Source organism: Oryzias melastigma, linkage group LG4, assembly GCF_002922805.2.
Source record: "Oryzias melastigma strain HK-1 linkage group LG4, ASM292280v2, whole genome shotgun sequence".
In the NCBI taxonomy this organism is placed as follows: Eukaryota; Metazoa; Chordata; class Actinopteri; order Beloniformes; family Adrianichthyidae; genus Oryzias; species Oryzias melastigma.
The window spans coordinates 20110739-20119664 of NC_050515.1; the positions used below are offsets into that span (position 1 = coordinate 20110739).

At 36.4% G+C, this 8926-nt stretch overlaps 1 long non-coding RNA gene across 1 annotated transcript in view; it reads right to left on the bottom strand.

The window, feature by feature from the left end:
- Positions 1–213: 213 nt before the first annotated feature.
- Positions 214–8926, bottom strand: part of LOC112150756 — a 10485-nt gene continuing 1772 nt past the window's right edge. The window contains exons 2-3 of the long non-coding RNA XR_002920007.2: positions 2190–2258; positions 214–995 (exon numbers count right to left, since the gene is read on the bottom strand). This is a non-coding gene — a long non-coding RNA (uncharacterized LOC112150756). The remainder of the gene's footprint in view (positions 996–2189; positions 2259–8926) is intronic.

The following is an 8926-nucleotide window of genomic DNA, read 5'->3' on the forward strand; positions in this document are numbered from 1 at the left end:
TAATGCCCACAACACCAAAGAATTGACATAAATTTAGGGGGGATTAAGATCTTTTGTATGAAACCCAGAAACAAATGCAATGACTTTCTTTTTAATAAATTTAGATAGTATCAAATATGATACTTTGTGTGATTTGGTAAGTTCTTCAAGCTCAGTGGGCTTGTAGTAGTATCCATCCTTATTTCAACTGACTCGTCTTAACTTATCATTTATGATACATTGGGTTATTTGGGAAGTTTTTGCTCATAACAATGTTATTTTTTTGAAGATACAAAAATATTGACGAGTGTTCATGAATAAATCACCTTACTTAGCTGCACTGTCTCAAATTTGAAACAAACAATGGTAACATGATGTAACTGTATATATAAATAAATGGTTTATCTTTTTTTTATTCTTTCAATACAGCAAGAAGACATTTAGAAAAATGAATAACAATAGATGGGTTCATCTTGCCGTTATTTTTGAAAATTAGCAAAACCTTTCTGGCCAAAAGTGAGGCCCGTATCTGTTGGACAGGACAAATAAAAAAAAAAAAGTGCCTGCTGATTGTAACTTCAGCAATACTTGTTTACAGACATCTGAAACAAAAGGAAAACCAAAAAACGGTTAAGCTGGTGTCCTTAAAGAAGCAAAAGGGATGTTGTTTGAAGGAAACTGAAAAGTTTGACCAGATGAGGAAGTGAAAACAGACACAAAAAACAAACAAAAAAAAAATACTCCACAAAAATAGTTTCACACAACTCTGTATTTTAATCAAACTTTAGCTGAAACTCTATTATAGCTTTGAGAGGAAGAATTTTTCTGTCTTTGTTTTCATCTCATTGTAGTATTTTTGTGTGCTTTGTTTCTTTTTACCAGACTTTCTGACACTTTGGGATCTTGGTCCAGGGAGTGTGTGCTGCAGCAGCTCAATGTCTCCATCCTGTGGAGTCAGAGCAGAAGTGCAATAGCTGACAGCAGCTTCCTCCATCTCACACCACATTAACCTGAGCCTGAGAGAGTACAAGAGAGCAGCCAGTCAGTGCAGGAGCTGATTATCAGTTTGCAGCTGCAAATATGTGAATAAGGATCAATGTGTGTTTACTCCACAGATAAAGATAGAACATGTGTGTGTGAGATGATGTTTATGTGAATCCAGTAGCATGGATCCATGTGAGGACAGAAAGGAAGGACCCCCCACCTTTAAAAACATTCCGTGTTGGGAATATGACAGTCAGAGCAAAGCTCAGAGGTGAGATGAACATCTCAAACTGTCCATGATTCTTTTGCATGTCAGAGCTCAGCACTCACATGAACAACTCTAATTCTCCACAGGAATCAACCTGGACCTGGATACGAACCTAGCTGTGTGTCCTTCAGGAGTAGCAGGTCAAAGGATATTAATCCTGACTTCAAAGACATAATTTCAGGAGTGGAACAGTACGTGTTTGTTAGCTAAAGGAGGCTGGACAATAGTCCAGGAGATCAATGGTTTTCAGATGATTATTATCTTGTACTTATTTCTAACTTTTATATTTCTGACAAAATATATTTTTATGGGGAGTAAAATATTGAAAGTTATTTAAGGTTTAAGATGATTTATTCTAGAAGAATATTCTTCCCCTTATTATTATTTATAGTGATGTTAAAAAGTTACACTTTGAAAGTTTTAAAAATGTAGTTTTAGTGTTCAGCAAACATTTGTCCTGTTCGGCCCGCGACCTAAGATGTGTTTTGGATCTTGGCCCCCCTGTGTGATTGTGTTTGACACCCCTTTCCCAGCCATCCTCGGCAGCAGGTCTACATTTTTCCCACAAAACCCCATCTGGGGGAGGGTGTTTGGGTTAAAGGACCCCATCATCCAAACGCATGTTAGACCCAGCATTTATAATGGACAGGACACATTTGAAAGATATGCAGTCTTGCTCAAAAATGTATGAATTGATCAATGGATTTGGGTTTTTTATAGGAATGAACATTATAAAACACTTAATAGCTCCCTTTAGCATCAACTCAACCCATCGTGTTTGGAGGAATAGAAATTAAGCTCATGACCCCTTCATGGGAACACCATACCCACCATACCCATGCAGAAGGAAAACTTTTTTCTATCACTTAGTGTTCAAATGAACCTACTATGAAGGTGAAAGACTGACATTTTTTAAAGTGGGCAAATCTACAAAATTAGAAAGAGATCAAATACTTACTCCTCCACTGTATGATCTATTTTTGAAGTGTCCATTTGAAAGAAGGCAGCAGTTTGAAGCTTGAGGCACCTGAGAACATAAAGTAGTGATATAGGTTCATGTGTATCTCACCATCATGCTGTCCGTTTCTGAGTGGATCACAGAGTTATCATGACACCTTTAAATGAGTTCAGCTTCATCTTATTTGAATTGCAGTCATTTAGAAAATGGAAAAGATGCTTTAAAGGGTTTTGCTCAAATGTTTGATTAGAAAAGTCATGGATATTTGGTGAAAGTCTTTGTGAGTACATCAAGGAGCAGATTAATAAGAACATGGAGTTTGAAAAATATATTTGCTTCTTACAGCAGAACTGTGTGTTACAAAAAAAACAATTAGATTTGCTCATTGCAATCTAAAACTATATATTGGGAGGATTTTTAACTGAATAACTTAGATCCATCTTTGTATCAACATCAAAGTGATTCTGTCAGATGAAATCTTTCCTATTTTAAGGTGCTTTCTTCATCTAAAAAATGATCAAAGATCTATCATCAGACCTTGAAGCTCCTGATTTTATTTTTTCCACTTTAAAAAAAAACTTTCTCACAGACAGTTTTGAAAATCTCCTTTTCTGTTGGCTCACAGTTGACATGCAGTTGTTGAACTGCAGGAGGATGAGTCTATTTTAGGTCACTTCTTTAGTTTCAGGGATCGACCAAAGGTCTGAGAGAAAATCCAAATCAAGACAAGTCAAGGTATTGATCTGCAAAGAACAGTAAAATATTTTTAAAAAGCACTTCTTTATTTATGTGTATAATTAAATTTTATTATTTTATTTTTACTTAATGTGACAGGGTCCTCCATGTAAGGGCAACTGATCTCACATGGAGCTTTATTGGTGCAAATGCCCAATCTTTAATCAGCAAAATGCTATTTATTTCCTATGTACCCAAGTGGGCTTCAGATTGGGTTGTAAAAAAAAGGTTAATGTTAGACCCTTAACCTGGCCATGGTTATGATTATGATCAATGTTTGGGTTAGGTTGTAAAAAATCATTGAAAGTTAATGTGCTAAAGCAACCAAAATGTCGACTTTTTAGTGTGCGTGTGTCCGGCTTTTATATCTCAACACTCAGTGCTCTTCTTGGTTGATTTAAAAAAAAAAAAAGATTAAAGGGTTAGAGTGGTTTTCAGCAGACTGATACGATGACCACAGTTTCAGCCATACGGAAAACAGCCAAAGCTGGATTTATACTTCAGTCAGCATCATTTTATTTAAAGAGTTAATATGTCTATTAGTGAAGTGGCTGGATGGCTCAGTGGGCTGCATACAGGAATGATGCATGGGAAACCTGGATTCATTTCCCAGGGGCCACAATGGGTTATTTCACTGTGGGTTCCTTGGCAAGACCCTTACACAACTGCCTAACTATGTAGCCATAGGGAGGCCTGAGTCTGGGTCTCCCTGTGCCGGTCCCCTACCCGGATAAAATACAGGGTTGTGTCAGGAAGGACATGTGGGTAAACCTCTCTGCCAAACTAAATGTGCAAATCAGTGAAAGCTGATTCTCTGTGATGTTCCCAGATGGGATAAACCGAAGTGAACAAACAAACATATGTCTTGATAAAGGAAGTTTTTAAACTGAAAATGGATACACTTGTTTGTGTTCTGTGTTATCCAGATTGGCTGTACTTTCCAAAACAAAAGACAAAGAAACGTATTTACTTATTGCATTTTGTTTATGTGGATAGAGCTATTGTTGTCTGCTAAAGTATCAGTGTAACCCTTGGCCATGCTATATTGTATAACCCAATTTGATAAGATATGCTGAAGTAGTCTGCTTGTTTAGCTTTTAACTTAAGAGTTATTGTAAATTTGTTTTTGTATTTATTCCTGCTATTGAGCAACATGTTTATTCATCCCTCCAAATTTGCCAAACTACATTTTGCTTTACATTGTTGTAGATGATATGAGTAATTTTATTTAGTCAAATTCTTGTCTGTCTTTTTATTGTTTGTTTGTTTGTTTTTGTGTGTGTATGTGTGTGTGTGCTTTTCTTTGTTAAGGTGTGCAGGCAGATTTATATCAATAAAAAGTTAATCATAGGTTTGGGAAAGTGTCTGCGAATTAAAAAATTAAATATCTCAAAAATCAAGCATCCAAAAATGAATTTTGCTCACTGTTTAAAACATAGTTATACACAAAGCAAAACAAACAGACAAAAACTAATTCATGAATATTTAAAACTGAAATGTGTGCTTCCTGACTGAGGTGATATCATCACACAAGGCGACGATAAGTCTGTGGATCTGAACCATTTGTCTATTTCTGGACTGTTCGATTGCAAGGTTACTATCACTGAGGGGAAAAAAAATCCTCCAGCTAAATATCGTTTTACGTAAGCAGACCTCTGAGATGTCAACATGCCACGCTGACCTGCATGATAAAAGCATATCAGCATAGACATGCTATGGTGTGATTGGAGCCCGTAGGCCCCACACTGTCTAGTCTAGTATCATTGACAGACACACACACACCCCTTGTGTGTTTTTAGCACTCACACGTTTAGAGATTGACGATCACTCAAAGTCTCATGTGTGTTTTGTCTTCTACAACTTTCCTCAAATCAATAAAACTGAGGAACTCTTTTTTAATTCTGCTGTCAATGTGTCTTTGTCGACATCTGGTCTGGATTTAGAACTTTATTCTGTAGCATTTCCTAAAATCTAAAAAGCTCCAATAGAAAAATCTTACAAAAGGGATAAAAATTCAGAACAGAGCAAGTGAGAGACTTTTGAAGAAAATATTTTTAATTAAAATGCAGTGTGATCAATGTATCTTTTTTTGTCTCATTTGATTCAAAAATTTTAATTTTACATTTAATTTTTTCGGTATCCAAGAAATTAAATCCTCTCAACACATTGAAGTTTGATGTCAAAGTAGTATTGCCAAATTGAAAGATAAAGTATTCTGCTTTATTGACGATTCATTGCTGAAAATGTCCAGATTGATGAGTCTGTCGTCAACAGTTGTGCTCAAAAGATTTGTTATGAGCATGAAGAGAGGCTTTGTTCTTGTGCTCCCTTGCTGACTGCAAAGGCCATGAGGATTTCACAGAAATGAAAAAATCATTCAATTTGTGAGCCTTAAGGACTGCCTTCCAAAGCATGCAATTAATGACTGAAATCGTTCCATTTGCTTAATAATATCCTCCAAACTGTTTTTTTGTCAAAGGAAACCCATGCCAATGGATTTCTGCACTGCTCATGTCAAATCTGTTTTAAGGCTATTTTTCTAAAATTTCTCTACAAAATCGGAAAAGGGCAAATTTGCTCTGAATTAAGTCCTTATACTTAGAGGAAAAAATATACATGTTTAATATTTCTTCCACAACTTAAAAGTAAACTTAAACTTTTTGACTGCATCCAATTAGTGACGCATGGGGTCTGTAAAGAAGAGCAGATTATGGTTCCAATAGTGTGCACAGAAAAAGAGAAAAATCCTGGTGCTGGTGAATCTATTCATCCAATATGCTTAGTCCATGCTGCACGCAGCGCAGCCACTTCCAGAGGCAAAAACTGGAGTATGAGTGAAGTTTGGGGAGGCCAAGCAGAAGGACTATCGGTTGGCCTCAAGAAAATCCTGATTTTAAAATTAAATTGTATATTTTATTCAACAAGGTTGTGGGAACTTGTGGCTCTATCCACTGCTATGTATGAAGAAAAAATGGGAAAAACTTTTGAATAATCATCATGGGGTGCACGGAAGTGCAGTGGTTAGGAATTCAGACTGGATTCCTTTTTGTGTGGAGTTTGGATTTTCTCTGTGTACATGTGTGGGTTTTCTCCAGGAACTTATAGGTTATTTGTGATTCTAAATTATCCGTTAAGATGTAAATATCTGTGTTTGTGGTTTTCTGTCTGTGTGGCCCTGAATAGAACTGGTGAATCAGAGTTTGCAGTGTTCCTAAATGTGAATGTTTTTCCCCTTTATCCCCCCGGAAATTGATTATTTTTGAATCTGGGCCTTTTTTTTTTGGTCTGTCCTTTAATTCTCTGTGTACATTTGCCTTTGTAATGAAACTTTATATTGAATGTGCTTTGACTTTATACTATTTTATGATGCTTAACTTAAAAAAATGATGCATAACAAGCTGTAGAAAACATGTTTCACTCAATTAAGTGATTCATCCAAGTATTTTTTTTATGTTTTTTATCCCTCTCAGGGTCAAATTAAATTTCAATAACAGAAAAAATGCGATATTTCTGGAAAATTATCATATCGGGTATTAATAGGTAGTTAGCATTTAGCTGTTGCAAATATTGCCACTTGTCCTAGTCGTTAATAAAAAATTACTAAAGCATAAAAACATATATGTTTTAAAATGTAGTCCTTTACTACATTTTTAAATAGAAGCCTTTTTGGTGGGTTTCTATTTGATTCAGAAAAGTTTTTTCGCAGATTTTTTCGCAGATTTTTGTGATGTATTACAACCCTAAAGGCAACAATTTAATGTTTGTTTTCCATGAAAACACTCGCCCTGTGAATATCCAGCACAGAAATGTTTATCGGACTCCTACACACTGTTGCCTGCTGATTTATTGACACAAATGTATATATATATATATATATATGTGTGTGGAGATCTTATTAAGTGTGGAGAAAAAAACAAAACAAAACTGAGTCATTTCATGAAGCTTTAAAGACCCACTGATGAAAATTCTATTTTTGGTGTTTTTAACATGTTTATGTGGCCTTTTATCATGATGGATATAAAAGGAAAGTTAAAATTAAAATTGCATTTCTGAGGATTTCTTTATTCAAATCATTGTGAATCAAGAACAGACAAAAAATATTTTTGGGCAGCTGTGATGTAAAATTTACAATCACCAAGTCACAAGCAGCCTGTTCTGCTCCACTCTGATGAATCTACTTGCCAACAAATAGATCCTTGTATGTCTTTGTTTTCCTTGTCTGAGCTGGCATCTGACTCAAAACTGGACGACTGGGTGGTTCAAATGTTGCTTTCCATTTTTCTTGTCTTGGTAATGTTAAGCTGGAGGTGTGAGGGGCTGAAAGCACGTGAATGGATGCGTGACAGGAACTGTGGGCAGATCTACTCCGCGCCAGCTGTCCCACCCACAACTCAAAGGGATATTTCTAATGAACTCCTGCCACTCTGCAGAAACTACATCCTAGAACATGACACAGGTTTATTGAATTTGCTTTATAATGGCTTAATCATAATTAAAAGACAACTGGGAACACTTCATTTTTTGTTCATAGACTAGGTTTAAATGTACTTTTATAATACATGCATTAAACTTTCTGCCTTTTTATGGCCCTTAAGTAATAGAAATGATGCATTTTCTAGATTTTGTAATGTAAATGACAACCTCTTGTGATCCCTTAGAGATATCCCCTGTTGTTTAGCTGACATATGTTTAATTGTGGTTTAAAATGGCACCACGTTGTGTTTTTTTACACTAATCTCCAAAACCGGCTTTATGTGGGGAGTTTATGTTTTAAAACCAGAGTTCTAATCATCAGATCATGTGTATTAGATGACCATGCGAGGATTATGCTACACCCTATTCCTGAGAGAGCCTTAAGCAAATAATGCATCCCAACGAGGGCTTTTAATGTTCATGCAGACACACCATCTGTCCTGTCTGCCAGTTAACTGTGGGTGACAAGGTAATAACAGGAGTAGTTTGGTTTTGTTTTGTTTTGTCGCAACACATCCTCGGTATGCATATATACATATATAAAAAATGAAAAACTGTGATTCATTTAAAGACTTGATGGTGATACTTGAAATCCTGAGAGCTCCACACTTTGTGGCCCTAATGTGTCGTTTAATGTTGCATCATCTCCACCGATTAAATAACCTTGGTTGCTAAGTAATGGAACATATTCAAATGAATTGTGGGATTGCATCTAATTTTTCTGCATTCAGTGCCAGAAAATAAGAAAAGCAACAGCTGAATGAGGGATGACACGCCAGTTTTGAACCAACGGCATCCTGCCTGAATCAAATGTAGCTTTGCCCCAAGGATACTATTAGGAGGAGCGACTCTATATCTTTCTAAGGGGTGGTGAGAATATGAATTTGTTCAGCCCCATTTCTCCTGCTCGGCCCGCCAGGGAAGCACTGCATCTCTGCTCCCAGGGTGCACGGATGGCCCATGCATTATAACAGATAACAACTGTGTTGAATGTGAATGCATGAATGTGGATTCTGGCCATATAGCTGGATCCTCAATGTTGGAGAAATAGAATGAGCTGACATGCTTAGCAGTTGTTACATTGGTGAACCTGAAGACCCCTGGATATTCTTACCAGTTTCTTCTTTTCTCAATGTTATATGTTGGTTTGATTTGTTTTTTACTCAGCAGGAAAAAAGATTTTCTTTCTTAAAAAGTTGATTCCTTACTGACTAAAAGTCCTTGATGTTATAATGCTTACAGGTGATTACATTTTTTTTTTCTTTTTATGAATAATTGACTTTAAAAGGTAAGAAATTTTCTCATAAACAGATTGGTGACCTGTCCAGGTCGTACTCCGCCTTCGCCCAGTAGTAGCCTGGAAAGGCTCCAGCAACCCTTGTGTCCTCCAAAGGGATATAGAAGGGTTAAGAGGACGAATGGCTAAATGGTATTTTGGGCTTCCATTTTAAATATTTTCTACAACCAGCTCCTGGCTTCAAGGGATAAAGGGAGCTGCTCTTTCTGTGGGGTGGACATTAGTGACACAA